Here is a 23,564-nt window from a genome sequence, read left to right on the forward strand (position 1 = left end):
AATATCCTCTTGCCCTGGCAACAGGGAGCATCTGGCCCTGGATCTCAGATCAGAGGCAGGGGACTTGGAAAGAACTGCAGGGGAGGAGCAGGTCCCAGCCCCCTGCCTTGATCTACCAGTGGGGCAGCTAGCAGCCTAACTCACTGCTAGATGCCTCACTGGCATATTGGGGCAGAGGGCTGGGACAAGCCCCACCCCTCCAGCTCTTTCCAAGCCCCAAGTCTCATCACCTGATCAGGGCAAGGGGTGGGGACCTGGCCTTGACCAGGACAGGTCCCAGCCCCTGCCCTGCATGGTGGGTGGAGGCTGAACAGCCTGTTCCCTACTCAACTCTGTGGGCCCACAGCTGTGAAGAGAATAAGTTGGGGGGCTTGTTCCCCACTAGTTCCATGAGTGCAGAACTGGGGGGGTATGGGAGACAGGCGGGTGAGTTTCTTCCTCATCCAGCTCTGTGAGTGCTGAGCTGAGTGGAGAAAAAGCTCCCCAGCCTTCTCCACCCAGGTTCCAAGCTTGTAGAACTGGGCAGGGAACAGACACCCCTGCCCCTGCCAGCAGGGAGCTCTCAGCACCAGCTCCAAGACTGTGGAGATAGGGATCTTCTAGCACTGGCCTTGCAGTTGCAGAGCCAGTGCTAGGAGATATGAATCTCCCAGCCCTGCTGTTGACTTGACACACGTCAGAGCAACACTCAGGATCTCACTATCACACTGTTAGGCAGGAAGATGTAACACAGACTTATACACACACACACAAACCTATAGGTTCACGCACACATGCACATACATAAACATTCAAACACACACTTCTGTGGCTGTGTGTTAACACTGGGTGGTGCCCCAGGGTCACTTGGGGTCACTTGATTCTGGGGTCAGTTGGCCCCAGGGTTACTTGGGGTCACTTGGTGCTTGGGGTTACTTGGGATCACTCAGGGCTGGTGTTACTTGAGGTCACTTTGTGCCCTGGGCAGAGAACCTGGGGGAAGAGCAGACAAGGAAAATTGGGGTCAGAGAGCCGGCTGGCAAGCTGGAGGCAGCTGAGTGGGGGAGAAGCCAGGGCTGAGTGGCAATGGAGATAGGACCAGAGGCAACAGAGCAGATGGGGATGGTGCTAGAGGCAGCAGAGGAGGTGGAGGCAGTGGGAAGCAAGCTGTGGGGAGGAAGCCAGGAGGTGGCCAGAGAGCTGGGCCAGGGAGGCAGCAGAGAAAAGGTGAGGTGAAGGGTGGTGGAGGAGAAAGCTGGGTGGCAGCAGGGCAGAGGAGCCTGGAGGACCGGGGGTGAAAACCAGGGGGCAGCAGAGAGGCTGGGGAAAGAAGCCGGGAGTAGGAGCAGAGGCAAGAGGAGAGGCCTGGGAAAAAAGCTGGGAGGAGGTGGAAGCAATGGGAGGCAAGCTGGGGGGAGGAAGCTGGGGGGAGAGAGCTGAGCTGGGGAGCCAGGTGGCAATGGGGCAGAGGAGCTGGGATGAGCTGGGGGTGAAAGCTGGGGGCCAGAGCCAGGAGGGACCAGGAACTAGTGGAGACAGGGAAGCAGAGAGGCAGGCTGGGGAGCCAGACTGTGCTCGAGAAGCAGCAGAGTGGTGGAGAGAGGCCAGGAGCTGGGAGGTCTCGGAGGTCAGGAAGCAGAGCGGGGCTGAAGCTGGGAGAGGCAGAGAGCTGGGAGATGAGGGCAGATAAGCAGCAGCCAGCCAAGGGAAAAAGCCTGGAGGCAGAGAGGCAGAGAGCTGAGAGATCAGAAGACAGATAAGTGGCAGCCAGCTGAGGGAAAAACCAGGAGATCGGGAGGAGACAGAGAGCCAGGGGATCAAAGGGCAGATGCTGAGGGAGAAAGCTGGGGATCGAGATGAGGCTAGGAGAGTCAGCAAGAAAGTTGGGAGGTAAGTTCAGGGGTTAAGTGGAGAGCTGGGAGGCACAGAGAGGGAGTTGGGGATGACAGAGAGAAAGATGGGTTGAAGTTCAGAGAGCAGAAATGGAGCAGCGCCAGGAGATCAGTAAGACAAAAACCCAATTTGGGGTTCCAAAATAACAGTTTTATTAAATAGGCAACACACTATAGAGTCCCACAAAGTTATTGGTTCCCACACACATGTACACACAAACTCTCCCAGTCACTCAAACAATGGTAGCAGGAGAGGAAGGGCTTAGTGGAGGGATTTCAGGACAAGAGATACAGAGACAGAGCTCAGGTCCCTTACTTGGGGGAAGAAGGTGGGTGATAGCTACCTATCTGGACTGTGAGTTGATCCTCAATGGCTAGTTGGAGTCTTCTCCAGCAAGGTGTTGTCCAGAGGGGGTCACCAATAGGGCCTCTGGGTGGATAGGTGGTGTAGCATAGTGCTGGTTCAGAAGGAGAGGGCACCCTAAGGAGGCCACACTCTACCACCCCTTTTATAAGGGTTGGCTACCTGTGACTCCAATGGGAAGGACATGCCCAGTCAAGGGCCAGTCCTGTTCAGATGAGGTCATGCAGTTCCAGGTGTCCTATTTTGTCCAGTGGGATACAATGGTGTAGGTGCTGGGTTCTATTTTGTTCTTTGTTTCCATGTTGCGGGTTTCTTGGAAGGTCTTTATCTTTCAAATATTGGGTTTTGTCTCTGGTCCTGGGAGTAGGTCTGTGGGTTCAGGGATGATTAATGCAAGGCGGTAGCCCAGTTTTTAAGTTGATGGTCCAGTCATTGAGTTGATGGTCCGGTCATTCAGCAGGAGCTATTTTTAGGCCTGTGACCATTATGTTTCAAGCACCCTCATTCACTCTCATTCATCTAGGAACCAATTTACATAGGGGGGTAGATATAAGTCACAGTTACAACAAAATTATAGTAGGGTAAGTCTGGGCAAGGGAGGCAAAATGGAGACTTGACATTATAAGATGGAAACTTAACATTACAAGATGAACGCTTGACATTAGTTTGGTTAACTTAAAGGGACAGGCCTAAATCATCCAATATCAATATAAAACAGTAAAAAGCAATACAAAAATAACAGAACACTATTAAATACAATATTAAAAGGGGTTTGTCACAATAATGGCTACAAGAACTTAGCGTATCTATGACTATTTATAACTACTTATAAGGAATAGAAAGGGCAGAGAAAGAGTCAGAAATGTCTGGGGAAGGGAAGGGAATGTATTTAAAAAAACCCAAAAAACTTGGGGGGGGGTTGCAACACCATTCCCAAATTGCAATCTCAGAGGAGAGAGCTTGAATCTCCCTGCTCTCAGAGTAGGGAGTCATGGTCCCCACCTGGGCTTCTGCAGCAGAGCCCGCCCCAGCAGCAGGCAGCTTCTGGGTGCAGAGAGCTATCTCCCACCCCCTGGTGGATGGCAGATTTTGCTCCTGGTCAGGCGTCTACTTGAGTGCTACTGTGCCATTACTAATCTCAGGTAAATTTGCTACTTGCATTTGCAGGTAACAGATTTCTCAAGATTAGGGAGGTTTGGTACGTAGTAAGTATGTGCATTTGTAGATGCACTTGCTTACTTTGTAGTAAACTATGCTAATATGCAGTTAAGCATCTCGTGTAGATGCAGGCAGGGAAGGTATTGGGCTAATTGATAGCATGCCTGCCAAAAAGGTTGGCCTATGCTGGCATAAATCATCTTTTGTTCTATATATGTTTAGAATGTATTTCTATATTGCAGCAGAACAGGATTCTGGCCCGCATTTAGGGTGCCTCCATGCTCAATAATATAGACAGATGATAAATAAGGACAAACATCCTCTCATGTGATTCTGGTTGCAGGACTGGAATTCTGGGTTTGAATTCCACAGTGCCTTATGCATGTGAATAGTCCCACAAAAAAATATTAAATTGCTTAAAAAAATATCAGTGTGTAAATCTTTTCAGGACTGGGCATTATATTTATAGACTTGAAAAGAAAATGGGATAAACTAAATATTAAATGGATTTTGGGAAACTTATAGGAAAGAGATGGAAGCAGTTGACCAATTCCTTTTAGAGATTTTTTTCTTCTACAATAGGTATATGTCCGTATTTGATATCAGCTGTATGTTGCATCTACCATTACAATTTCATTAAAGGATATAGAAAAAGAGCAGCCAAATTTCTCTTAAAACACACAATATATCTTTGCTAAATTCCAGTTATTTTCATAATTTTAAAATCATATTTATATATGATACAATAGGAAAGACTGTTTTGAAGTTATGTTTATCTATCTCTTTCCTGCCAAATTAGTGAATGGCATGAATGGAAGCATATAGCAAGGTGCCTTAATTTTTTTGCTGTTTATGATTGGCATATTTTAAAGATATATATAGGTTATTGCTTATTATAAGTCCAGGAAATATTTTTCTTAACCCGGAATGGCTTGATCTAGTAAGATTATAAGAATGCTGGTCCTGCTTTAACAATGTTCTTAAGCAAATGCTTACCTTTCATTGCCTTAAACTAGACCTCTATTTGACATACCAGAATAGCCTGGTCTAGCAGGTAGCCTGCTGGTTAGGGCACTCTCTTGGGAGATGATGGGAAATGTAGGTTTGAACATGCTTATGCTCAGGAAATATATTTCCTGGATGAGTGCTCCCATTCCCTGGATGAGTGCTTGCTCTACCCATGAAGCTATGATACAGGTTCGTAATCGCTAGCTTTTCCCCTATAGAGCATGAGTTCTATTCCTTTCTATCAAGGAATGGTTGTAGGTGCCCACCCACCAAAAAGGATTTTTGTTTGTGAATCATGAGTTAATGAAGGCCCCTTCCAAATGCCTAAGTACAAGAGAAACACAGGATTCAAGACATACCATGTGTTGAAGAGTTTCCTGTCTATGAGTCTTTGTGTTCAGTGTGCTGGTTGCTTTGCACAATATACCAAGGAGTTTACCCCTCCTCATGTATTGCATAAGGAACCTAGGCACATAACACATGATTCTGGATTTAACTTCGTGGAAAGGCACCTAAAATGAGGTATTTTCTGACAAATTCTTTAACTTATTTAGTGGATAAGGCCCCAAGTCTCCTTTTTTCATCAAACTTCAACTTGAATGCATCAGATAGATAAAGCCTCCATATTTTGCCAAATGATAAACACTTTACTTCATGCCCACCTTAGAAATGCAAACAGATCATTGTTAGTTTACATATTCCTTGGTACATGCCAACTAGAAACTTTTGTACTTAAATGCCTATGTTGCTTCAATTAAAGTATATGTGCCTATTTTAAAAAATGTAGCCAATATTATTTTGCTGCCCAGATCTGAAAGTTTAGCCAAATTTGATTTAAAATCCTCAAACCCCTAAAAAGTGCACTACTAACAATGAAAATGAGAATAGGTTAATTTCTTAAGATTTTACCCATTTTGTAATAACCTCAATTGTCAATTTTAACTCTGAATGTCTCTAATTATTGAAGTTTCAATCAGACCATTTTATCATTTAGGTGCTCTTTATTTACTTGAATAATATGTATTAAATACATCAAGAGCTACATAATCAGAAATTTTCCACATTTAGAATGATTGCAAGATTAAGGTGCAGCCACAATGACAATTCCCTGTGATTATACATTGGGATGTCTCAGGGATAATGCTTAGTACATGGATGAAGTTTTTCAAATGTATTTGATCCTGAAGGAATAGTATCATCTTGTGTTTACATCTTAACACATCAATAAGAAATAACAGTGCTGATTAATACTTGAATTTGACTGAAAGAAGTCTGTAGACTCAGTTTGAGAAAAATTACATGTGGAGATTTTTGTAATTGTTGAGTTTTCTATCATGAAGTTTTAAGACTTTAGAACAGAAAGTTTTTAAAAATTGTGAGAAGCAGCTCTGAAATCTTGCCTATATCAATATTGTTTAGCTAACTCTGTGCAATAGTGAAAAAAAGTACATAGGTGACATGTACCTATGTACAGGTCCTGCCTGACAACCTGATTGCCTTTTATGACCAAGTAACTAAATCCTTGAATGATGGTGTCACCATGGACATAGTCTTTCTGGACTTTAAGAAGGCCTTTGACACTGTCTCTCACCCCATCCTCATCAATAAATTAGGTGACTGTGGCATTGATGCCTCCAGAGTTGGATGGGTAAAAAATTGGCTGATGGGGCGCACCCAGAGAGTAGTGGTGGATGGGTTGTACTCAAACTGGTGAGATGTGAGCAGTGGGATACCCCAGAGTTCGGTCCTTGGGCCCACACTGTTTAACATCTTCATCGGCGACTTGGACGAGGGGGTGGAAAGTATGTTGTCCAAGTTTGATGATGATGCTAAGATGTGGGGCGAGGTGGGCACACTTGAAGGGACAGATAGGCTACAACTAGATTTAGACAGACTACAAAAGTGCACAGATGAGAATAGGATGGGGTTCAATGTAGACAAATGCAGGGTGCTGCACCTTGGGAGAAGGAATCCACAACATACATACAGGCTGGGGAGTTCCCTTCCTGAGAGCACAGAGGCAGCATGGGATCTTGGAGTCATTATAGACTCCAAGATGAACATGAGCCACCAATGCCAGACCGCAGCCAGCAAGACCAGCCATACCTTGTCATGCATCCAAAGATGCTTCTCAAGCCAGTCCAGAGGGGTGATACTCCCCCTCTATGTGACTTTGGTCAGGCCACAGTTGGAGTACGTCCAATACTGGGCACTGCACTTAAAAGGGATGTGGCCAGCCTGGAGAGGGTTCAGAGGAGGGCCACCCACTTGGTGAGAGGGCAGCAGGACAGGGCTCTACAAGGAGAGATTGACGGACCTGAACCTGTTCAGCCTCAGCAAGAGGAGGCTGAGGGGGGACCTGGTGGCTGCCTACATACTCATCAGGGGAGATCAACAGCAAATAGGTAGAGCACTTTTCTCCCCAGCACCACCTGGGGTGATGAGGAACAATGGTAATAAGCTGATGGAGAATAGGTTCAGGTTAGAGTTCAGAAGGCAATATTTTACAGTTAGGGTGGCCAAAATCTGGAACCAACTTCCTAGGGAAGTGGTCCTCGCCTCTACCTTGGGCAAATTCAAGAGGAGGTTGGACAATCACCTGTCTGGGGTCTTGTGAACCCAGAATTCATTCCTGCCTGTGGCAGGGGTCAGGCTAGATGATATGTTCATGTCCCTCCTGACCCTAGCTACTATGAAACTATGACACATATGTTTAAATATAGTGGGTTTTTTAATTGAACAGAAGAGAAAATATGCACACACACATTTAATTAAAGCAAATACTTTGATAAATAAAGTAAAATGAACAAATGTAATTGAAATTCCAAGGAGCATGTTCTATCATTGCATATATTTAGTATTGATATTGACAACTATTCTTAGTTCTTTCAAAAAATCTGTCTTCCATATTGATAGAGCAACAATGGTGACTGCTGTAGAATTATCAGTTTAGAAAGTTGCAGTTTCTGATGAAAAACTCATGTTGAGAACAACTACAAGGCTATGTACATTTGCAAGTACCCTGATCCAGTAAAGCCAGAATGTCAGACTCAAAATGGTTGTTGGGTCATATTCCCTGGTTTGCAAGTACCCACACGTCATATTGATATTTTTTCACCAAAATTACTCACTCAGATGAATTTACATTTTGTGACACCCCATTTTCCCCCCATCAGTAGCAGTTTTCAGTAGCATATATCATTTTTTTAATGTTACAAATAGGCCTTAAAATATGTGAAAAAAATATTTATTTCTAAAAAATTGTTACTGCTCTTCAAAAGAAAATAAGAACACAAGGGGAGTTTAAAAAGTTATCCATACTAACATCTCACAAACTGCTAGTACTGGTCCTAGTCATGAGGCACCTCTTCACTGCAGTTGGGTCCTTAGTGTCTAGTTTCAGAGAATGTGCTGACATCATTTTCTTGTCAGAAGTGGTGACTTGTTCATTGAGGGAGCCATGCAGGTGGGAAGTCCAGATCAGCCCCGCAGGGGTCCTAGTGGGGATTGCTTCTCATTTCTTCTTATAATACGTAATTTCCTCCTATAATATCCTCTGCTGATTCTATTCTTTTATCTATTTCTCTCATTTCTTACTTTCTCTCTCCTCATTACCATTTTCTTGTGTGGTCTTTTTATTATCTGATGCTTCACCTTGTCATCTCTTATCTTCAATCAGCTTGTCTGTCTTCCTTTTTTGTTTTGTCTGCTCTTATTGTTTTGCTTCATGTCATCTTGTCTTCCCATCTTGTCCTTTTTCTTTCTCATCCTGCCTCTCTTCTTCCAGGGCGCCAACAGTGAAAGTGCTGAATTGTGATCACTAGACCATCACAGAGAACCAATGTCCAGGGCAGCAACTCATCATTATTTTCCTTCTTGGTTGCAGATTTCATTCATCACATGACAGAGATATGCCACTGATGACTGATGTGCCTGATTTTTTACTGAGACATACTCATATGAAGTGAACACATGGCAACATAAACAGTGAACTTGAGAAGCTGATCCTGATGTCAAAACTTTTGTTTTAGTACCTGAGCTTGCATCCCTGATGCATTGCTTCCCAAAGTTAGTTACACTGTCAAACAACAGTTTACACAAGGACCTGTGTTCGTGAGCTTTTGGTTCTTATCTTTGAATATCAATACTGAATTAATTCAGTGTTGCTTATAAGCAGTCCTCATGTCTGTAATGAGGCCAGGCCAGAACCCTGGACCCAGCTGGCCCCAGTGGTTGATCAAATGACCCCAGTAAGATAAGCATCTTGAATGTGCCCAGAGTAGGTGCTTCCACCATTTCTGGGGAGAGTATATTCCAGACTCTGGTGACTTGGATGGTAAAGAAGTTTTTCCTTATGTTCACTCTAAAATAGTCTTCCAGGAGCTTGTGGCCATTAAACCTTGTCTTCCCTAGGTGAGCCCAGGGAACAGATGTTCTCCCAGATCCTAATGTGCACCCCATATACTTTCTCAAAAGTATAAAGGTGTTTAATCATTTTGTCCTTTGGTTGCTGAGAGGATGGCATTTTCCTAGTCTTCATAGAACTGATCTTAGATATCAACTGGATTGCTCATGCCTGGTGAATAAGCACTAATAACATTAGGATGACAGTTCCCAGCATATGGTTATGTTATGCTTATTATGCTGTTTTCCTTGATAAACATTTATTTGGTATCACTGTGCCAAAAGAAAGACAAGCAAACCTTTAACAATCCTTGTAGCAGCAGGACACTGACTACCATTGTCCTTCTGCTTTACCTGTGACAAGTTAGATGCTAGGCCTTGTAGTTGTACAACCAGGTTGAGTGTGTCATTTTAGTAATGTTAGACAAAAATTTGGATAAGGATGATCAAGCCACAGGAGGGAGGTTGGACTGGATGATCTCCAGAGGTCCCTTCCAGCCCTAATTTTCCATGATTTTATTATGAATATTGAAGACTTTCTAAATTGTTCTTAACAAGAAAGTCTGGAGTACTCATGCAGCCTTTCACTGTATAGAATGTTCATCATAGTTCCTTCCAGGACTGACGATCAGCTCCTGACCTTTCTGAGAAGGAGCATATAGTTCAACCTAGTATGAAGACACATCCCAAACTGTAAGAATATAACTAAATTTGTACCACTATACTACTATTGATACAGTACCACTATGCTACTAAATTAGTACCACAATGCTATTACTGATCAACATGGATGAATAAGCACGTATAAAGAGATCCCAGATATTCAGTAGGGAGCTGCTTAGAACTGGCCAATAGGAAATACTGAGCACAGGTATGTATCTGAAGTTGCACCTTTCCCTATTCCTTAGGGACTTTTATCCACTCAAGATCCACAACCCATAGATCTTTATTCTAAATATAGGTACCTAGCTCAGGATCCTCATTATTGAAGATACAAACAGTGGTTTGTTTTAAATAACAGTCTACTGGTTTGCACGTCTACCCAGGAAGTGGGTAATCTTGATTTTAGGCCTACATGAACTTGAAGGGACTTAAATCTGTATTTCCCACCTTCCATGAAGGTGTCCTGAAGTATCAGACTAGGTTGCTGAAAAATTGGAGGCATGAGAATGCAGCACCCCACTTCAAGTTCTGGTAGTAACTGGTTCAACATTCAGAAAAGAATACAAAAATAATGTGATGAAGACAAAAGAATAGGGAGCTAACTGTAGCTTCATAAATTCAGCACAGAGCTGGGTGAAAAGAATTGAGTTCTGATGGCTTCTTCTTTGGAATGCATTTATCTCACCTAGAAACAGCTACAAAACTGAGAGCTAAGAATACAAGCTATGTCACCCCTCCCAGCTAAGTACCCTAACAGCTATACTATAAATCAGACTCCCTGTTTCTTTATTTCCTTGAAAAATCCGGCACAAAGGAGCCGGTCATGGGGACAAAATACTATCATGGATCATGGATCAAAAATGGTGAGGACTCCTAAAAATAAGAGAAGGATCATATTTTCTTGATGGTAATAGCAGGGGCCTTAAAGGTCTCTAGGTCCAGTGGTTTTATGTGATTTATTAGTGATCTGGAGAGAGGATTGTGAGGAATATAGTAGCAAAAGACTACTACAGATTAAATTAGTTATTTCAATCCAGAGTGTGCCACAAATAGCTTCAATGAGACCTAGCCAAGCTGGAGAAATGGCCATGTTGGCCAATGATGTCTGGCTTTATTAAATATAAACTATTGCATAGTGAAAGGGAAAATTATGACACTTAATTTCAAGAAAGATATGGACAAACTCAGGAGACTAAAGAAAAACAATAAAATAATCCGAGGCTTTTAAAAAAGTGACATACAAAGAATGGTGGAAGGATATTGGCATATTTATTCAAATCCAAGATAAAGATTTTTCCCCCCTTAAACACAAGGAAAAAAGCCCCCCATCTTGGATTTGTATACAAGGTGGGTGTGCAGTGGTGGGGAACAATAGGCAGCTGCTGCAGCTCTGACTTTGGCTCTGGCCCCAACCTGGGAGATATAGATTTGGCACAGCAACTATAGAGAGCATCTGTGCAACTTATGCCAAACCAAAGAAAAAAAGGTCACAGGAGGTGCCCTTTCTGACAATTAGATAATACATTAAATAGTATGAATTTAACTTGGTGGTCAGATGAAGGCAGATCTCAGCTTGATTAACAAGAAATGGCGGAAAGAGGGGAATAGCTCAATGACAGAACAAAGCAAGAGGCATATACTGGTAGGGGCCACATAGGTTTGATAGGAAAAATCAAATCAAGTTTTAGAAAGATAAAAAGATTCATTAGGTGAGGCTAAAAGAGCCAACCATCAAGCAAGAGTTTTATTCAAGTCTGAGGAATGCATTTAAGACACTGAGCAGAGCTGTGAGTTTTCTGGTAAATTTGGATTTTTTGCCTTTTTTGAATCTGCTGCAAATTTAGCAAAGATGCTATAAGCACATTTTGTACCTAGTTATATATAGTACAAACTATACATAATATTAGTCCAAAGCCAAAAGACATGATTACCAATATTCCATTGGGCTGTTCCCCAGCCAAGACACATTTCAAGCTATGTTGACCCCATAGCTAAGCACTGCTTGTGTGCGTGTGCGTGACTGTGTGTGTGTGTGTGTGTGTGTGTGTGTGCATGCTCCAAATTCCTATTCCGCCCAAAAAGGATCCTTGTGCTCATTAGCCCTCATTCATGGATGCTCATGGTTTCATATTCAGTCTAGTGGCACACCGTGACTTGAAAAAGTTTCAGCACTGAGGAGGACTGCACACGATAGATATTATTATTCAGATGGGCTGCACAAACTCATCTTTATGGCCGGTTCCCATTGGAATGTTTGTCCCATATGGGCCATGTGTTTTATAGCTATGTTAAGTGTTGGCTACATTTAATCAACTTCAGAGTTAGTTTCCATGACTATTTTTGGCAGCAGCTTAATAATTGATATTGTATGTAATGGAGTTTCCTTATATACAAATATAAGATGAGCTGTTTCTCTTATGCTGATTGGTCGGGTCTCATTTTATATTCAAGTAAAAATGGTAATAGCATTTGTCCCATAAAAAACAAGGAAGAAAAACAAAACATTAGAAAACACCAAAGACAGTATGTTGAAAAGCCAGTTAATGAAGCTGGAAAAGCTGCCAGAAAAATAAATTAGGAAATAGTTTACTAGATCCTCCTCTAAAAGTCAGAGAGGAGACCAAGCATCTGTACACAATCACACCACTGAAAGACAAGACCAGTAATTTGCTTATCAAATGAAATGCTGCTCCACAGCAGAGCTGGCACCTCCCCTCTGCTCCCTGGTTGGAGCTCTGGCAGGGACTTGTAGGCACAACAAGGTCTGCTGGCTTCCCCTGGCCCCTTTTCCCCTCCCCCCCACCCCACCACCACTTGCTGCTTGAGCAGAGATCCCTTCCTCCTCTCTCCCATAGAATGGACCATAACCAGCATGTGGTATGCTAGCTAATACTATGTAAGGCAGATAGGACAGTGTCTGCTTAGGGCTTTTTTTGCAAATCAGCAGCTTGGTTGGTAATGTCCCTGGATTCCTTCCTTTGGAAAAAGCTGCTTAAGAAGATCTTCAACTCATGAACAAGGCTTTCTTTTCTGATGGGGTGCTAAATGCTGATAACAGAGCTGATAAATGCTCTGTTATCAAGGACACAGGGACCCTTCCCTAATCACAGTGTTCTGCTGGGGTCTGACCGCACCTCCCTCAGCTCAGCCTGTGGAAAGTAAGGTAGGGCTGCTCTAGTGCCCCCCCAGGTTCTAGACTGAACCATTGCAGGGATTTGCCTGCATTTCTGGAATGAAAAGGAAACGTCTATCCATCCCCAAATCAGTTCAAGATTTACAGGTTAGACTAACCTGAAAAGATTGACTCAATTCAGGCTCAAGTTTTTTGAATTTCAGTCCCTAGCCAAGATGTAGTAATACAGTTAAACCACATGGATAACAAGAATATCCATATACAATAATACGAAAAATGGAAGGGATAGTAAACCACATTCTGAAGAGATTCAGCCAGTCAGTATTACAGATCAAGATGAGGGTAGACCATCCTTGACCTGCTTACAGAATGGTTCTGATAACTGTCTTTGTGGTCAATAGGGCTGTGCAAAGCTTTGGTCCCTGATTTGATTCAGTGGAGATTTGGCCTGATTCAGTGGCCAAATCACTGAATCCAAATCAAATCAGGAGACCCTTTAATTTCTCTGAATCAAATTGGAACCCTCCACACCGATTCAGAGAGATTTGGAAGGTTTGGCAATTCAGATATAGACACATCTTTAAATGTTTTAAATACCTCAAGGTACCAGGTGGCTCATGAATGCTGAGTTGGTGGGGCAGATGGAGCATCCCACAGGGGTGCAGGAGAGGCTCCCCAGCATGCTTGGCAGCAGACCTGGAAGTGGACCAGAAGCACTTCCCGTCCACTTCCAGATCCACCAGGGAGCAGATGTGCGGGCCTCCCTGTGCTCCCCCTTGACTGATGCCTCCTGGGTTTGGCGGGGCACCCAGGGTCCTCCCGTGGCTAATGGCCAAGCCAGGGAGCCATGGGGGGGGCACACTGCACACTCCCCGGAGGACCCAGAAGTGGACAAGAAGTACGTCTGGTCCACTTCTGGGTTTGCTGCCAAGCACATGCCCCTCCCCTCCCCTGCGCTCCTGTGGGATGCTCCATCCACCCCAGCATTGCAGTACCCACAAGTCATGCCTAGTACCTTGAGGTATGTAGAAAAAACATTTAAAGCTGAGTCTATGGCCGAATCGCTGATCTCTGAATCAGCATTGAATCTTCAGATTTGGAATCAAATCGAATTGTTGTCCTGATTTGTTCCCAGGTATGTCCCTGCATGCACACTCTGGACCTCCAAGGGTAGCAACAGTGCTGAGTCAGACAATTGGAGCCTAGCCAGCAACCAAAGAATACTTTTGTCTGGCCAGGATCCATTTCTGCCTAATACGCTGCACTGTTTTTCTTAGCGGGATTTTCTTTTTCTGACACCAGGGTCTCCCAGTGTTAAAAAACCTGCCTCACTACAAATTAGCAGTGCAGTGAATGAATGCACATGCATGCTTGTTGGGATGTGCCCCTAGTTTCTATTCCTGGATCTGTCACTGGACCAGGGTAAATCTCTGGGCTCCTCTCTCTCCTGCCATGCTTTGACTGGGCTTGAGCTGATCCCAGGTAATGAAGAGGAGCTGGCAGCTAAAAATCTAAAATGCTCCCTTTTTCCTAACAGGGCAGCAGCAAAACTGACTGCACTGGCATAGGTGTATCCTACTCCCAGGGTGAGGTCCGTGGTGATGGCAATGCTTAGGAGAGCATTAGTGAGTAAAAGGAGAGCATTAATGACTTTAAGTTCTTCCGCTACTTCCCCTTCCAGAACCAGAAGTATTTTCCCAGACACCTACAGTGGGATTGCACATAAGGGGGATCCTGGTTTGAGGTCTTTCTGGGGCCTTCTTCCTGATGCAGATAAAGTTTCAGGATCCTTTTCTTTCCCCTCTCTCTCCAAAATGAAGAGCATGTTTTCTGCTTTGGGAGTGCAGTCAGGGGTGTTCTAGGGGAGAGCCTCAAGGCTGCTCCTATGCTCGGTCCCCTGAGCACAAGTCTCCTGACTGCAGAGTTGGATGACCCCTGCAGTTCACAGGGCTCCTGGACATCATTCTTCTTCAGTAATGGTCTAGATTGGTACTCCAACACTGGTGAGTAATACTGAGCTTCCTGTTCCTTATCGTGAAGGAACATGTCTTGTTCGATTGTGTAAAAGACAAGAGAAACCATGCATGCAAGATCATGTTCAAAAGGGTCCACCTGCTTTAGGTGTTGAGTGGAGCCCAAGGGAGAGACAGAAAGGATCCTCTCATTTAGCTCTTAGAGCCCACTCCTTCCCTAGAGTTACCACATCATGTCACTTGTCTTATGTGAAGAGCAACACAACACAAGCATAGAGATTTTCAAATTGGGGGTACATAGAGAACTTCTACTGAGCATTTCAGAAGAAAAGTTGGGAAAGCAAAATCAAAAAAGGAGAGGAAAAGAAGGTAGATGGCTAAATGAAGAACAGCTCCAAGGTAGTTGCATGGACAACTGTGTTTGTAGTGACATAAATATGACTAAACTGGGCTTATCCCTATTTAGTGTTGTCTGACACTATTTTCTGTTCCTTTCTTTCTGTGAAGAGCAATGTAGCTCATTGTTCTAACATGATTCAAATACATCATCTTACTTCTTTCCAAATACCAGTCAGAAATAGCTGTAAGATGCTTCTGGCTTTTCTGCACCATTAGCCATTTCACTTCTTTCATCTAAGAGAGGGCCTGGGCTGTTGCAAGGATTTATTTTGTTCCCAATATTGTTCTTAACTCTACTAGCCATGAAGCTGTAACCTTTTTTCTTCTTAATTTTCTTCCCACTGAATGGCAGAGGTTCTTTGGAGATTTGAGTGGTTGGGCAGGATCCTGCCATTTTATACAGAAAAGTGTGATGGGGACAGAAAGACATGCAGCCATAAAATGAGTTATAACTTGACCTTCCTCCCACCTGCCTGCAGGATTCTCTAACCCTTTTTATTGTCCCCCCTAGCATTTCTTTAGGGGTCACAATACAATTTATTTTAAGCAGAAGACCATCTGCTATGTGAAGACCATTTAATATGAAGATCATTGGCTGCATCCAATATGGTTATAGGTCTCTTGGAAGTTGCCTCCTGTGGCCCCATTCATTTGGACAAAAATGTACTTGTTTTTGACAAGTGTCATCTTTTTGTTGCTCATTTCTAATCTGTTGAAGTTAGGTAACAGGTGCTGGCATTGCAATTGGCACATATATTTTAATATCATTCCTTAAAGTTATTTCTGTTTTTGTTCATGGTCACCTAACTTGTATTCTGAATAGAATACATGCAGCTCTGAGTGCTTTCCCTGGTACATAGTCAGATGTATGAGTCATAGCTGGAATCTTTGAATCATGGTAAAAAAGGTCATCCAAGGGCTTCAAGCTCAACAGTAACACAATGTAGTCTGCAGACATGGTCTGTGACTAACAGATCACTCTGACAGGTGCAGACTATGGACTTAGCACAAGCTTCAATTATGTCTGTTATCAACAGTCTGTAATCAATATGTTTCTATTTAAGCCACAAGCAGTAGCCTGGAAAAAGTAAAATAAGAATCTGTTAATCAAGGCCACTAATATTAAGCTGGGGAAAGTACTTAATAGTAGTTAAAAATAATAACTCATGTCTTTCTTTTGATAAGAAGAATTAAATTGTATATAATCGGTAAAATCTTACAGCACTAGTAATGTGCCTTTGTAAAGTAAATATAATCACGCTGGTTATGTTATGTTTAGAAAAGAAATGAAGGGGGGACTTTGTGCATTTTATTCAATTACTAGACCACATAAAATATGGAAACAGCCCCTGCAACAGGAACCAGGACAGCCCTTGCCTGTCTGAGTGCTCCATCTGCTAGAAAGCAGAGTCATGATCCAGCTTGCCTCTTCTCCCTCTGACTGCATAAATACTTCCTTTTTTTCCTGCAAAGAAGTCCAGCTTGAACTAACTTATAACATATTAAGTTAGGGCACACTAGTAGGATATGAGATATGGTAGATGTGCGTTTCAGCTTAGACTGAGGACACTGTTGAACCTTGGTCTTCCACTCCCTCATGAGTGCATCAATCTCTAAGCTGTTATAATAGGCACCAGTAACAACAATTTATGTGACACTCTTTAAGAAGAAAGAGGCTATAACTGGTTAGAGTTATGAGTGGTTAGAGCCTGGAACTGGTGGCAGGCTTTGAGCAGATACACAGTGTCAGAGCCCTTACAGCTAGTATATATTGCAGCACTACGGGGTCCCAAGAAGAAGGATGTGAGATATACTTTCCTCACATCTGTCCACATCTACAGACCTGCTCCAAACCTGGAAGTTTGCCAGTGAGGTCACTCTGGACATAACCAGCCATTTAAGTGTTATTTATGCACTGTTTACAATGAATTTCCAGTGTGGTGTGAAGGCATGAGCATCCACATGGCTACTGAGGATGCACTGGCTGGTGCAATTCTGGGCAGCTAACAGACTTTCATGACAAGTAGTGAAGTGTCCCCTGAGTTTAGTGTCTCAGTGATCAGATGGAAGTTGAGCAGGGCTTTTGGGGACCAGGAGGTAGGGGCTCAAAACCACCTAAGTTTTACTTTAGGTGCCTCTTAGCACTTTAAGTGCCTTTATTAGCACTTACCCTCAGGTGCTTCTTTGTTACTGCAGTATTACATAAATCATGTAAGGAGAGGGGTCCTATTTTTTTTTAGCAAAGGGATTAGTCCTTATTTGGCAATAACTACTGAAATAAGGTTTGAATGATTTTTTTTTTTAAGTCATTCAAGTTCTTTCTTGGTTAGAGCCTAATTTTCATTGGCTACCTATGAAATGTATACAGAAATATCTATTTCTGCAAATAAGCTGCACTTGAGGAATAAAACCAACCAGAGCACAACCAGAGCACTACTAAATCAAATTAAAATTGTATCTGATGAACTCAACTGCAGACAATGTTCCTTCCTATGCATAATTTCTTACCACTAGAGAAGCTAAAAGCTTGCGTCACATTAGAGAGCCCTGTGTGTATCTAATGAAGTGTCAATTCTTTCAGTAAGAAACCTTCTTTTTCATATCTCATTTACGCAGCAGCATGAGATTTTGGTGAAAAAGCTGCCCAGCCCATCACAACAGAAAAGCTTTCATGTTGCTTTTTCACTGAAACGTTAACAGTTTTTTCACATTCCTTTTCCAGGTTCCATGTTCACTTCTGGAATGAGAGGTCAGCCTGTCTTTCAGAGAAGCAAAAAAGGTAGGTTTCATGCTTGCAACCAGAACACCCCAGGTTATTATTTGTCTGATCAAATAATATGGAGGGTGGCGGCTTATCCATCAGAAACTAATATGAAGGCCATCTACAATAGCAAATAAAAAGCTTTCCCAAAGATGTAATTTTGAGAACTTTATATTTAATCTTTTCTTAGAATGTTGAAGGACATTTGGTGAAATGTATTTTCAGATCACTCCTACTAATTAAAAAAAAATAGCCATGTGAGGAAACAGCAGGTGGAATAGGTGTCAGTATTTGACTTCATGCATATCTTTAATCGCCAACTTATGAAATATTGACTCAGACTGGAAAGTCCATAAAGGAAGGTAATTATATTTCATGAAGGATTTTGATATTTCAGAATGTGTTTCAATTCCAATTCACAATAAACCCCCTGAAATTGCACAATTCTGCATTAAAGTGAAGCGTGAGACAGACCATATGACACATTGTGGAACCCAGAACTATACAGCAGCTCAACCAAAAGATAGCTTTTGAAAGCTACCTGGAGGACAGAGAAATGCCTGCTTTCTAAAGGATATTTGTCAAAATTAAATTGTCTCCACAGACCGTTTTGTCCTTCAGAGTCATTTCAACTAGTTGTATTCCTCCCTCCACTTTAATGTTGTTCCTTTCCAATAATTAAGAGAATATTTAGTTGGTTCTAGTTGCTTTTGTCACATTTCACATAAAATGTTCAAGCTAGATCCACAAAGGTACTTAAGCACTGCAAGAAGGGAGCAGAAAGCCACCTAGTTTTATCCAATTAAGGAACACCAGCAACAGGGACCTGAGCTATCTTACTCTGCTGTTAACAGATTTTCCCATCACTTTGGGGTGCATTCGTTTATTAGGGGTATGTTTCTGGGGTCTCTGTAATTCTGTTAATGTGCTGCTTGCATTACTTGTGTTTCTATATGGAGCTGTATCTCTTCCTTCTGCAAGCCCTCACCCCCAATGGAGCTATCTTGTAGGACTCAGTTTCAGTGGGGCTAGGTTCCTCCAACCACTGAATCAGTCAAACACCTGTATGCACATACACACACAGATTAACAGGGCATGCCTGAGGCAGGCCAGGCTATTCAGCATTGACAGGCTAACACCCTCATATGCCTTGAACTCAATTCATCAGAGCAACAATAAAATGCAGTCAGATACAACCACACAGGCTACCAGAGCGCACCTGAGTCAGGCCGGGTTATTCAGCATTGACAGGCTGACACCCTCATGTGCGCTGAGCTCAGTTCATCTCTTATTTCAGTAGGACAATAACAAATGAAGTTAACACACATACACACATGCTCACTGAGTACATATGAGCAGGCTGGGTCCTATCATCAGCACTTTCAGCTAATACCCTCATGCGCCTCAAAACTCAGCACACATCCCAATCTCTTGTCACAATGGTCCTAGTAGTAACTCCCTTGATGAGCAGACCCCACCGTAGTTTTGGGCATTACAGGGATCTTTGGCTGAGGTAAAAGAAGCATTGCTGTAGAGCAAATGGGGAGGTCGAGGGAAAGGAAGGGTAAGTAAGGTTCAGAGAGAGAGTATAGCAACCAGCTTGACCATAAAAGTTATTTGTTGCCAAGTATGATACAAGTAGTAATAGTATATAATAGTATAATAGTAGTATGATACCAATAGTAATAACTTAATAACTTATGATGATACTAGTAGTAATAGCTATACAAGAGAGACAAATAAAACAGTTACAATATTACATAGCTTCAGTTAGGTATTTGGTGAAGTCTAGCTCAAGTTTGATCAGCAAAAGCCCAGTTTAGAAAGCTGTGCCTGGAGTAAGACAGGAAAAATTAGGTTTCTGGAGTCAGAGAGAGAGAGAGGGAGAGTTGGGATCTCACCACCCAATGAAACTTGAAGGTTCCCAGGTGTTTGCTGGAGCTTGCAGACAGGCAGAGCCCTCAGCACAACCAGTGGAGGGATTCCAGGCAGAAAAGGAGTGGAACTGGTACAGATTTTGCATCCAAGCACCAGGACAGAAACTTGAGCTTGGGTAGGGTTTTTTGTAGAGAACAATGGTTCAAGGGAGAACACTAGGTTTGTTTATGGGTAAACAATGGCTTATATGCTGGATAATAGGAACTGATCACTGCTGACTATGGGTGTCATTACTCTGACAAGGCTCACAATACACAGGCAGATGCAGTATTTTGGGTACAAATAAGGGGGTCATTACTAGAATTGGTCTGATAACTGCTGAGCTGGGTGTGTGTAGACATGAGTTGATTAGCATTTGAAGCAGGGATACCCCATCATGCAGTGCTCCCCTGCTTCTCTGGTCCCAGAGTTCAGTGCAGTCCTTGCCTTGGAATCTCCATTCTCCATCCTGAATGCTACTGAAGGTGCATTCCTGTCCCATCTCCTATGTAAATGAGTTGCCACCTGGTTCCGTCTCCAATGTAAATGAGACCAGGGGAGCTGCTTCATTTCTATCACCCTTGTCTGACAGGCTTTAGATGAGTTTCCCAATGCATCTTCATTGTCTTTTGTAAATCCTTTTAATCAGTTCTTGCCCAGGCAAAGGTGGGGTGAGTCCTCTGTAAGTTAGACAGGTTGGTACTGTGCCAGGGTTCCCCAAGAACACCAAGCTGAGAGGTAACACTGCAGTGGAGAGAGGACCCTCTCTTCACAAAAGATTCATGGAAAAAACCTGTTTTAAGAAATGAAGCAAGGAATCTCTTTCATTTAAACCATGGTCAGAGATGAAAATCTAATTTATTTTATCCAGATGTTCTGAGTATAAAACATTCAGTTAGGATGTGGAAGAATCAGGTTAATTTTCCTCCACAGATGACATCATCAAGTGTGTGGCCACTACCACCAGGCTGCAGGGTATTCAAGACTTGAAGTACTAAGTCTCCTCTGCTGAAGTTCCATTTTTTTGCAGAATATTTAAAGATTTTTTGACAGTACTGGATTATGACATGCTGAGGCTCTAACCTATGTCTATCTCAACAGGTCCCATACAATAAAAATAATCCAACGTATGTATATTTTTGTCATATTAGAATGAAAATGTCCATATTTAGAGAGTCATTTTCCCATATTTACTTTATCTCCTGTATTTACCAACTAATTATTATAAAACTTGACATTGACTCAAGTTTTTGCCTTATTTAGAGGCCCCTCTTATTGTGAGGCCCTAAACTGTAGTTTAAGTAGCTTGAGCCTAAATGTGGTAAATCTTTGGGCGAGAAAGATGGTAAGCATAATCATGCCCCTATAGCCTACTCTTAAGGTTCTCATGGCTGAGTAGACCCAAGTTCTAGTTTCTGCTCCAAGAACTCAATGCTTTTTACATGAAACAATTATTGGACAAAATATGTAAAGAGTTCTTTGAGAAGACTGGGACCCAGGTCTTCTCCATTTCAAGGTGAGTGGCACAACTGATAGTTGTGCTTATGCTCACAAAATGTTTTTCTGGGACAATGTATCTTCATGTATTTTATGAAAATTTGGATAGTTTTAACAGGGGATATGGAGAGTATTCCAACTCAAGGAGTGTCTGAAAATCGTGGCAGCAAGAAGCTCCCACAGAAGCTCCCACAGGTACCACAGTTTTTTGGGGGCAGTCTGGGGCACCCTCAGGACAGATAAGCAGACCCCCCATGCCTGGTAGATTTACCTCCAAGAGGACAACCAGAGATGGAGCTGGAGCCGTGGCTGCGTGAGCCAGCATTACACCACCTCTTTAAGCAGCTGCTCCTCAGGTGGGGCAGCATCAGGCTAATTGCAGCAGTTCATGCCGCCATGGCAGGAAGTTTAAAAGCCCCTCCAGAAGCTGGCAGGGGTGAAGGGGAGAGAAAGAGGGAGCCAGACAGGCAGCACCAGTGGCTCCAGAGGCTGGTGATAGCAGCCTGGCAAACACTGCTCTGCTACAAAAGCAGGGGGGCACAGCATCAGGCATCAGGCTGGAGATGGAAAATCCCCATCCCCCACAATCTCAGAGCTTAGAAGGAGCACCCCGCTCCCTTGGAAGGGAGGGAAGGATGCCAAAACACCAAGGAGTGCAGTCCTTTGGCATCAGGAACTGTGGCTCCAGATGCACTGACATCTAGGCAACTGGACAGTTACCCAAAGCTGATGCCAGACACCGATAACAAAGAGGGGCTTACGGAAATAGGTGAAGCAGCAAGTGGAATATCCAAGCAGTTGGCAAGTGGATGGGGTGTAGGGCAGGTAGAGCCCCAAGGAACTCCAGGGCATGGCTGTGAGTACCCCCATCGTCGGGTCACCCAGGAAGAGGAACACCACTGAACCCCTCCTTTTTCAGGTAACAGCAAGTCATGGCTGGCAAGTTGGGGGGCACCCCGACCAAAGGAAGGTACTTACAGCGCCCACTAGAGACACCACAAATATCTTCAAATAAAAGGAGGAAATTGCACTTGAGTCTCCTACATCCTAGGTGAGTGCTCTAAGTACTAAGCCATTGGTTTAAAGGACTACAGACCCCAAATTTTACTAGAAAACTGTGACCACTGCATTTTGTGTAGATCCTAATCCATGAGGCAATCTCAAGGCAAATCCAAATGAGCACACACTTACAGTTACATGGCACCATACACTTCACATGCCTGATATGCAGGAATTTGCTGCACTGCCAATTTATAGAGTGACAGGTTTTTTTGACCAAGAGTAAAAAAAAAAAAAAAAAAAATCTTCCCAAAAAAGTGGAATGGTGCACATGGTGGCAGTATGAGCCATCTGAAATCAGAGCCTGGCCAGCCAGAGCCATGCTCCAGCTGCCAGCCAGACTCTGCACACCTGGATCACTGCCACTGGTACCCCAGGTGGCCCCCAGGACCCCAGGTAAGGCTGTTGGTGTCAGCCCAGGTGCTGGCCCCAGCCTCCCCTACTCTACCTGGAGCAACTTGCCATGTACCGAAGTGCACTCATCTGCACGTACCCTCAGAGTGTATCTAGTAGATCAGACCCTCAGCTGATATGGGCATTGGAATATCAAGTTTCTAGATCCTGGGAGCACCTACCCATGTGCTTTACTGTGGAGTTGACTAATTAGCTCTACAGTAAAGCATCAGTGTGGCACTATTAGGCTGAACTAAACTAATTAACGCCACTGTAGGATAATTTTGCCTGACACACTTACTATCCTACAGTGGAGTGATTTACTCCACTGCAATTGATGTGTAGACATTGACCAAGGCTGGCTGGGACAAGAGGGTGAAACAGTGCAGGAGATGCCCGTTGTCTAGCACCACACTAGAACACCCTCATGCTCCAGCCAGCCCTTCCCCAGCATGTTAAGCAAGAGTGAAGCATCTCCAGGCTGTCAGGCTGGCCCCCTGAGCCCCCTGCCAGCTGGGGCCGCATTGTCCCAGCTTAATGTGTTGCAGTCCCATACACACATGTAAATACTACACCTGGAAGCAATAAACTCTAGCACAAACTGCTCCAGAGTTTATAGCATTGCATTAATAGCATGTGTAGGTGCACCCCCTGATGGGGAGTAGTTGTGTGTCAAAACACCAAACTTCTCCTTATCTGTGCAAATGAAGTTATTCAAATTGCACTGTCTGAGAATCTGGCCTTTATTCTCCAAGGGTAACACTTCAATAAAGAAAAGTCATAAAGGATTTTTTTCTACAGGCACTCAAATGCCTAAAATCAACAGGGCAACCTTTTACAAGTAATTAGTCACCTTAAAAACAAGTAGCTGATTCCTGAAACAGCCTTTTTTATTATGAATGATCAGTTAAAAATTCAGAATATATGAAAAAGTGAAGCTACATTTTACACAAAACTAGTCAAG

The sequence above is a fragment of the Crocodylus porosus genome, unplaced genomic scaffold, assembly GCF_001723895.1.
Source record: "Crocodylus porosus isolate Cpor-Errol unplaced genomic scaffold, CroPor_comp1, whole genome shotgun sequence".
NCBI lineage: Eukaryota > Metazoa > Chordata > Crocodylia > Crocodylidae > Crocodylus > Crocodylus porosus.